General features: G+C 36.9%; 1 pseudogene; it reads left to right on the top strand.

Moving 5' to 3' along the window:
* The first annotated feature begins 5,089 nt into the window (after positions 1-5,089).
* Positions 5,090-5,549, top strand: LOC131396844 (ATP synthase F(0) complex subunit C2, mitochondrial-like; annotated as a pseudogene).
* The last annotated feature ends 3,918 nt before the right edge of the window (positions 5,550-9,467 follow it).

The following is a 9,467-nucleotide window of genomic DNA, read 5'->3' on the forward strand; positions in this document are numbered from 1 at the left end:
ATTTCCCTTTACTCTAGGGACCTTGGATGAAGGCAAGAGGAGACACCACCTCCCTCAACTTTATACCAATGCTCACCCATAGGAAATGCATTCACTCTGTACCACAACATAGAACAGGGTAATTTCTCCTCATATTTTTATTTGGGAGCTCAGAATTTCTAACAACTTCAGTAAATGGTCTCTGGTATCTCCATGCACATAGGCTAATTATAACAAGAAAATAAAATAATATTCATTTTAACATCTAGAAATTCTAAGAATTTAAAGCTCTAATGAAATGTTGAAATAAAATCATAGCAGTTTTTGCAAACTTCCAGCTATGAAAATTTTATTTTAACTCTTTCCTTTCTTGTGACTACCCAGTCCCTCCTTTAATGAATGGGATGACTAAAAACCATTGGTTTTCTAATTAGGACTCAAGCCAGATGGACAAACAAACACAAGATGTGTAAGTCAGGGAGTCCCAAGGACATTTTTTAAAGGTCCAAATAGAGACAAACTATAGCAATCATAATTAAAATTGAAAAATACATGAGTATGCATGATTTTCTCATTTTCTCACTGTATTGGAACCAAAAACACACACAAACTATCAAAGAAATCTATGCTTCCAAAAATATTTTTTTGTGCCTTGGAAACCTCTTTTGGTCCTGGCTCATATCAAATTCCTTTCTACAGTTATATATTAAAGATTTATCATGATAATGTTTTTAAAACTGTGATGTTCTTAAATTTTCATGTTTCTAATTACAGAACAGGAAATACAAGATATGAAACTCAACGAAAATATCTACATAATTTAAATGACTGCACGTGTGGAATATAATTTAATATAAAACCCAGTCACCTAATAATGGCATCTTAAACATAGTCACACTGGTCATAGACAATATCTGTCAACTTAAGTGTGGAGGAAGCAGCAATTTATCTGTATAGGAAATTAGTTCCTGTTTTACTATAAATATAAAGGACAGTATTTTTTTAACTGATTCTGTCTTAAAGGTTTAGTTGCACAACGAATGCAACCCCTATTTCCCACATACAAAGACAAAGACTGGTCTTGTAATTCTTCAGTTCTGTCTACCACTGTAATATCCAACCGATTCATTTGCATACCCTTTCCACAAGAGTTTATCTTTATTGAAGGATTCTTTGTGCACCTTATCTATTTTGACCAAAAGATGTATAAATTTCCTGAAGTTTCATGACATTGATGTATTTGATGATTTCAAATATTTTCAGTTCTTTGGAAGATGTAAGAAAACCCTTAAGAAACAGTATTAGCAGTGATTTGGAGATTCTGATTTGTTTTAATAAAAACATCAATTATTTCAAGTCCTCTGCTGATTAGAAAGTAGGGGATCTCACTTGATATGTCAAAGCATTTGCTATTCTGTTTTGCACTCTCATAAAATGCCATTCCCATTTCTAAAAGTTATTGGAATATTCAACTTTTTCCAATATTCTTCTCTCAGCCTTACTTGTCTACTAGGGAATGAAAGGATGTTGCTCGCCTAAGAAGAAATATGCTAAAGAGAGGATGACACAACAGTTTTAGGATGAAAGAGTAACAGTCAAATGCCCTTTCCCTCTTTGGTATAATTCCTGAGATAATAGAAAATGTAGAGACCTAGCACACATCACCTTCAGAGAGACCTTTAGAAGATCTTTCAACATATCCTTGTAGACAAAATGGAGTAAGTAGAAGCTGAGTGCATGAATAGGAAGGCAGATTAGTAACAAACAGTTTCAACAGCTTCACCCAGAGGATGCTAATTAATGGAGCGACAGCAATCTGGTTCTAGGTTTCCAGCATCATAGAAGGATTTTTTTTCCTGGGTCCCATTTGTTTCCACATTTGACTCAAAGTCTTGGATGAGAATATAGAGAGGACATCATAAAATTTGTAGGAGGGAGGGTGACCATATTGGATGACTGAATCAGGATTGAAAAAGAAGCTGACAGGTTAGAAACAAGAGCTAAATCTAATAAGATGAAAAGTAATAAAAATAAATTTAAAATGAGGTGATTAAGTCCAAAAGGACAGTTTTTTTGTACAGAATTGACAGTAGCAATGGCTTAGTAGCAATCCATGCAACTAAATCTTAGAGATTTTAGTCCATAGAAAGGTTAAGGTGAAGCAACAGTAAATGGAATGTTTGTTGAATGAATGAATAAAGCAGATAGAATCAGTGGGAGAGGAAAGGAAAAGAGAGAAGGGGAGGGAAAAAGAAAGAAGAAGAGAAGAGGGAGCAGAGAGTAGGAGGAAGGGGAGGAGGAGAGGAGGGAGAGGAGAGAACCTATATGAAAGGAAGCAGAAGCCCCACTTGTCTCTGTGCAGCCCAGACCACCCTTGAAGTACTGCAGTGTTAAGTATGAACAAACTGGGTACATTCAGGAGGGACGTGAGATATACAATCAAATCAACAACATCCAAGAAATTCTTGAAGGAATCAGACATATTTAGCTTTGGAGAGCTGACAATCATGTTCAAATATCCTAAGAATTTTAATAGGAGAAAGAATTGGAGGTGGTGTTGTTTGGCCCCAATAGTTACAACTAGGACAAATGAATGGAAGGCACAAAGCAGCAGAATTAGACTCTGTAAGAGTATCTCAGTGTCAAAGTTCTCCAAGGATGGAATGGCTCAGTCCTCCAAGGATGGAGCTACTGACCACTCTCTCCAGGAGATGTTGGAGCCCTGATTGGGAGATCTTTGGCAAGGCTTTTGCAAAATAAATTCAAGTGTAAGATAGGTGGTAGGACTAGATAATCTTTGCAAGTCCATTCCGACCTCAAGATTCTGATATTAAAACATTTTCCTGTGGTGCAAATTAGGTTCTTGCAAAAGAATTTCTCTTATAAAAACAATGAAAACAAATGGTTAGCCTTCAGGATGTGAACAAAGTCTTCAGGAAACCCTAAGGGAATCCTCTATTTTCTTGCGTGTTTGCTCTTTAGAGAACTAATCTCCTTCCATAGGAATATATTAATATCTCTTTGTCCTCTGCTGTATTGGCCAACTTTGGGAATTTGCACACAGCACACTTTATCCTGCAAATATAATAGTCTGTCCAGCATTCTTCCTTTGTGAGAAATTCCTATTCACTTTCATAAATTATGTGAATGGATCTGAAGCATAATTTCCTTTCTTCAATAGAGACTATTCCCAGAAGTAGCCTGAAACATGCCAAACATCTGCTCCTACACACAATTCAAGACATGATATTGACATGTATTATTGCTGGGTGAATTCTGAATAGGAGACCAATTTAACACACTCCTGAACAACTCCCTCCTCCTCCCATGACCCCATCACAGGAAGCTCAAGGAAATCAGAATAATTCTAATATATGCTTGAGCAAGCTATAACAAACCAGGTAAATCTGCTAAATCAAAAGCCATGGGAGAGCATTCCAAAATCTAATATAAATTAGATAATTATAATAAGTATGATAAATATTTCTTTAATTTAGTAAATATTTTAAAATATATAAGTATATTTACTATCTGCAGTACTTGAATATTCAAAGATGTTGCTTTTCCATATGGTGAGCTCATGGACGTCTGAGGGTTTGTTATGAGTTTATTATACATGCCTAGCTCATCTTTTAGGATCAAATGCAATTATTGTTTATCATGGTACAAAGAAAGGTGACCAAAACCCCTAAATCTTGAATTCTTTCCAGTCATCTACAGAAGTCTCTACCATGCACAGCTAGCTCCCTAATGGATCTGTTCATAAAGACCCTCAGAGTAAACACAGCTTTATACTAACTAGGACTTTGGCCCCAAACACCACTCTGGTCTCCTTCCCTGGTGAAGTCACCTGGACCTCATGTGAGCTTGGCAGATTTCTCCCATCTTGTGGGCTAAGAATTAATAAACACAGCTCCAGCAGCTAATCTTTGAATCTTTTCCCAAATACCACTCTGATTCTAGCCCCTGACAAAGCTACTGCTGTGGTACAGATTACATCTGCCCAGAGGAGGCGGGTTTTCCTAACTGGTGAAGTTTCTCTACACACCTGTGCTGTCCAACACAGTAGCCACTAGCCACATGTGGCTCTTTAAACTTAAGTTTGTTAATTAAAATTAAAATTTAAAATTCAGTTCCTCAGTTGTACTAGCCACATTTCAAGTGCTCAACAGCTATACGTGGCCGGTGGCCAGTATATAGACCATTTTCATCTGGCTCTATTGGACAGTGCTACTTTAAGATCCCATTTTGTTCTTGACTTGGGCAAACCTTGTTCTTGGAGTTGGGCAGACTTTATCTCCCCCTAAAGATCAGAGTGCGCAACTGTTTACTCATTTATTCATTCAACAAATATTTATCAATTCCTTTTCTAGCTGCTGGATATATAACCATGAACAAAACAGACAAGATATCTGTTCTTATGGAGCTTATGTTCTAAATGGGAAAACCAACAATAAATATGTAAATAGCTAATGGAAAAGATTATTTCAGTTATGAATTTCAAGGCTGGTATATCTCCCTTTTAGCCTCATAGTAACAAAGGTGTTTTTGTTTCATTCAAATGAGACCATTCCCAGCAGTCAACCTGCTTTCTCTTGACATTCTTCAGATGGCAAACACTAATGGTTTCAGGATTTGCTTGAGTCTAGTGGTTTTTTTCAGCCTTCTTTTCTTTAAAGTTTCCACCCACAGTTTAATTCTTACCTGTGTCCTTCATTTCCTCACAAAGGGCTCTCTAGGCTTTATAGTTTCAATTATCACATTTTTAGGTGTGACTACTCTTAACTATTTATATTCCCAAATAGTACAAAAAACTAATAGACATTCCCTGTTGGAAGACCCCCAGCTTCTTAACCTTGCCATTAGCTCTTCAGATCGTGACCTAATATCTTTCTTGTATTCCCAGTGGGCCATGCAATCTAGACTGTCATTACTCATACCTGAATTATTACAACAACCTCCCAAAAAGGTTTCATGTCTCAATTTCTCTTCTCTGAAACTGATCATGCACATCAAATCATGGTTAATCTTAAAATAGCCTGTCATTGTCCCTCTCTGTCTTCTCTGCACTGGGAGCAGCTCTCTTGCCACGGTCCTCCACACCCTGAAAATGTATACCTGCACCAAGTTCATCTCCATCCCCTCCCTGGTCAGGATCACCTTTCAGCTGCTGAGCTGACCACTCTGCAGTGGTACCGAAACAACGGACACTGACAGATGAGTGCCTTAGCAGTTTGGCAGCCCCATGTCTTCTGACCTCATTTATCCCTAGTAGCAGCTTCCAAACCAGTACCATTTCAAGGGACATTGACACCGCAGCAAAGTTCATTGAGGCTGGGGGCTGACACAGTCAGAGTGGTTGGCTCTGGGGCCGAGGTGAGACTGTGTACGGGAGCCTCATCACTGGGTATGCCTCCCTTCTCTGAAGCAGCAGCTCTTCTCCTATGCCATTTTGGGCTTTGCCTTCTTGGAGACTATGAGGGTCTTTTGCCTGCTGGTGACCTTTCTCATCTTGTTTGCCATGTGAAGGAGCCATCTCCATCTCCCATAGTTCTTTCTTCCATGTCTCTTCTGTCTTGTATGTTCCTTTCTCTATAGCTCCCCAAGCAGCCTGGGAAAAGTGGTTAGCTCAGAGTTTGACAGAAGGAAGACAAATAAATACTGTATGAATAAGAAAAAATATAGCCTGTCATTATCCTACCCAAGAATCCTATTAGTATAGAATCAAGTTTCTTTTTCATGAACTTATAGCTTTGAAAAGATAAGGCTAAAATTGAAAATTTCTGTTATTAAAGTGACTGTTTCATTTAGGAGTAAGAATTATAACCTGTTTGGTCTCTGAAAATGATTTTAGATTTTTCACGCTGATATACTACTTGGCTCCTATGACATATTATGTACCTGCATATGTCTCCTCATTTTATCTAGTTAATTCTTTCCCAACCATCTTCCTTCCACGGTTTCCACCAAATTCCTCTTCCACAACAGACATGCATACACACACACACAAAAAGAAAGAAAGAAAGAAAAAAGAGCTTTTTTTTTTAATGTACTGAGTTTGCTGACACAAATGGGAGTTTTAAGAAGCACAAGGAAATGATTTCAGCATTATTATGGCCAATTTTATATACCTTCCCATTTCCTTGCCACCCACATGAAGCTATGCTATGACTTTTTCCATAAGGTCCCAAGCTCAATAGCTTGAGTTAGTCACAGAATGACTTTCTGCAGACAACTTTTGGATCAACATCCACACACTAAAGTCAGCTCAGCCTTTGACCACAGGATCTAGTGGTGATCAATAATTTCAGCACTGGTTAGGAGGATAAAAATAAAAAGAGCAAATTTATTACTTTATTGTGATCTCAAACTAAATATTTGTCTTCTACATATTTTAAATGTCCAAAGAGCAAAATTGCAACTTGGGTTTATTAGTAATTGAAGCAGAATTAATGAAAGATTCCTTATTAGAATGTTTTAGCTACCTTTTCATAAATATCATTTCCTTTTTCGTGAGGATTAAAGGTATAAAAGAAAATTTAAGTCTCATTTATTATTATCATAATCTGCTCTAGCAATAAAGGGAAAGGAAGATTTTCTATCTTTCTTTCATATTTTATTGCAGTTGAATTAATTTTTGTAGTTATGTCCTTAATATGACTATACAAGTTAACTGACGCTTAAAGTTACTAAAGCTCCAACTTTTTGTACTTTTTTCTTCATAATAATTACTATTTCTATTATCATAAATGTACTAGACTCTGAGAAGCTATGTAGACTCAGAACTCTTGAAAAATGTTAAAAATTATCAGTATACACACATGTATACATAATATACATTAATAATTTCCCTAGATGAGATTAGATCATACCCAATCAGTGTTGAACCCATTTCTCAATACCATTTTACAGGAGCTTCAGGTCACTAGAATTATCTTCATTGACTTGGAAAAGTACAAAAGAAATATGTTATATCTGAAAAGTACAGAAGACATACAGCAAATATTTAATCGTGCTCAAACACATATGTATCTGTATGACAATATTTATTTAACAAACATTTACATAGCACTTGCTTTGCCAGGCACTGTTCTAAGCCTGTTAATAAATGTTAATTCATTTAATCCTCATAACAACCTTGTGAGTTAGGTAGTATCATTATCCCCATTTTACAAATGGGAAAACACAGACACCCAAGGTCTCCCTGACCCTCCCCACTTCATTGGCTCAGGTGCTCTCCTGCTGTGCACCATCCAGCTCTGTGCCTTCTCCTATGGCAGCCCCTACCATAATTTCTGCATATTAAATTTTAAATTCTTTAAGGGCCTGGAGTATGTCTTGAGTACAGTTGCATCTCCAACATGTTGTACCTTGGGCAGATAAAGGATTTTTATAAGTCATCCAACAGCCAAAGAATTGAATTGATTTCTTATCAAGTTATGACACCTATAATAAATAGATTTCTTCTCTTTACCCATGTGAGTGGGCACCCATTCTAATTTTTAAATTACCAAGCACGTGGAAATAGGCTTGCGATTTGAAGGAAATGATACCGTAGAAAAATAAGTTAATGGATGGTTCACTCTCATCTTGGCATAGAGCTTTCAAAATTTGGGGGAGTTCAAACTTAAAGACACTCAAGTCCCTTCTTTGAAGAAGTACTAGCACAGCTGCACTGAGTATTTCAAGCTAAAAGTCAAGGAATATATACCAAGCTACTATAACAAAACACTTTCATCAAAACCTTGCAGCAAGCAAAAAATTGCCAGCTAGCACGTTGCTGTCCATGAGAAATGACATTATGTCATTTTGTGCAAAGGACATCAAAACAACTTGTCAGTTTAACAGAGGATTTAGATACACCATGAGAAGGCTTTCACTTACCACTTTAAGCATTTCCAGGAAAATTGCTATAGAAGCTCTTAAGGCACAATAATTTGAACTTAACTAGACTTATTAACCAACACAAACTATAACTTTTCTAAAATGTCTACTTCTTTATAAGTGGAAGAATTTGTTAGAAAATTCCTACTAACTCTTGGAAAATACAGTTCTACAGAGAAATGGTGATTTATTTACTTTCATTTAGCAATTTTCACTTGTTGAATTATTAATTATGTACCTATTATGTGCTAGGTCCTCTATTGGGTGTACTTATATGAATCATTTTTCTGGCGATAAAACCATATTTTTTAATTGGCTTAGTAATTCCCAGAATTTTTTGTCAAATTTAACAGCATTAGCTAGTGAGTTCCTAGCATGCCTGGAAAGGAAGAGCAGAATTTCACTTGAGGTAAGTAATTCTACATTTTATCTTGGATGGCAGGAACATACGTAGGTTTGTGTCAGCTTATACATGTGGTTTGCGTGTTCTGATTAACTGTTCATTTTGTATTTTTGCCAGATTTGACCAGTCATTTCACAAAAATAGTCAAATTGGCTTTAGCATTTAGATAAGGCCAGCCACAGGTCCATAAAATGAGAACGCTGAATGGGCATTGGAAGACCAAGTCCCTCCTAGACCACAAGGTCCTGAGGATAAGAACCATGGCTTCTGTAGCTCTGGGGCTAGATGTATTTCCTACCACAGACTGTGCATCAATATATGATTGTTTGAATGAGTGAATGAATGACCCCATGTAATCGTAAAGCTATATCCCACTTACAAAAATTGCCAGAGGTACCAGTCATGAAGATGGCCATTTGGTCATTGTCCTTATAATATTAACCCTTCCTAAATGCAGAGATCATATTGAGGCTCTTAAGGCAAAGTAATTTAAAACTAACTAGATTTATTAACCAAGAAAAGCTATATATAACTTTACTAATAGTTGTTAATTTCAGTGAGATTTCCTTATTACTCTTAACTTTCCATCACTGGTTCTATTTTGTTTTGGTTTTTGCTTTTTTTTTTTTTTTTGAGGATAATTGGCCTTGCTCTAACACTTGTTGCCAATCTTCTTCTTTTTTCTTTTTTCTCCTCAAAGCCCCAGTACGTAGTGGTGTATCATAGTCATAGAGTTGTAGCTCTTCTATGTGGGATGCCACCTCAGCATGGCTTGACAAGCGTGAGTAGGTCCAAGCCCAGGATCCAAACCCACGAACCCTGGGCGGTAGAATCGGAACGTGTGAACCTAACCCAGTTGGCCCCCTACTTTTTTGTTATCTTCTAGGCTATTCCGATTATTAAGTTAGAGGTAAGCAGAATAATAAATTAATACTCTGCTTCTTGGTTACCAGCTTAAATTCTATTAACAATGCATGATTATTCAAGCTTATCTCCTTTTTACAACTTGCATAATATTATAATATGAATTTTATTGCACCTCCAGTCATGCTGTCTGTACCTTCCTACTGTAACACGTTTGCCTCATCTCCCAACTAAACCATAAGCTAGACCAGGGTCCAGGTTGCCGTCCCTCTTTCTTGCCATCCTCACACGCTGACAGGATACACACTACTGTATCCATGCCAGGGGCATGTTGGAA

Source organism: Diceros bicornis, chromosome 3 (assembly GCF_020826845.1).
Source record: "Diceros bicornis minor isolate mBicDic1 chromosome 3, mDicBic1.mat.cur, whole genome shotgun sequence".
Classification (NCBI taxonomy): domain Eukaryota; kingdom Metazoa; phylum Chordata; class Mammalia; order Perissodactyla; family Rhinocerotidae; genus Diceros; species Diceros bicornis.